An 813-nucleotide genomic window follows, 5' to 3' on the forward strand; every position below is an offset into this window, starting at 1 on the left:
AAATAATAAAGGGTGGTATTATATGCCGTGGTGTTAAGAGTCTTTCACTCATATCTCGTGTAACTCTCAGTGGCCCTGGGAGGTGGCTGCTGTTGCCTACCCTGCTCGGCACCTGGAAGCACCAGCTCCCCAGGCCGAGAGTGGCAGAGCCGGGATGCGGACCCAGCCTCCTGACTGGACCAGAGCTGCCGTCTCCCAGCCCCAGGGAGAGCGCTGTGTTGTCCAGGGCCCCCAGGTCCTTGCACATCTGGAGAGGCCAACAGGTCTCTCCTGCTGCGGGCCAGGTCCTCCAGGCCTGTGGATGGTGGTGGGGCTGTTGTGTGGCCCCCAGTCTTCCTGGTGGCAGGCTCGGTTCTCAGCACGAGTGTGGTGTGGCTGGCTGGGCTGCAGGCCTCCCATCCTCACTGGTTAATACATGTTGAGAGGGTTGCTCAGCTTCATTTCAGTTTTGTCTGCGTGGAAGCTATTCTATGAGTACTGGTCCACAAAGAGCCTCTTCCTGCTTTACGGGACTTGAGACCTCATCCCTCTAACACTGTGGAGTCATGTATTATGAAGACTCTGCCTGGTCATTGCATGTAGCAGGTGCTACCGGCCGCTTATCCCAGGAACCCAGACGTCAGGCCATGGGTGTGGTTCAACCTCTTCTCAGTGAAGCCCAGAGGGAGGCTGTCAGCCAGGCTCCCAAACGTTTCCTCCAACAAGAGCATCTTCTGTGATTCTTCTTTCTGGGCCCCCTCCTTTGAAACCAGACAATGATGCAGATCACTGCTAACCCGGACAGGCTTGCCATGAACACACGCTTGGTTCCCC

Source organism: Capricornis sumatraensis, chromosome 4 (assembly GCF_032405125.1).
Source record: "Capricornis sumatraensis isolate serow.1 chromosome 4, serow.2, whole genome shotgun sequence".
In the NCBI taxonomy this organism is placed as follows: Eukaryota; Metazoa; Chordata; class Mammalia; order Artiodactyla; family Bovidae; genus Capricornis; species Capricornis sumatraensis.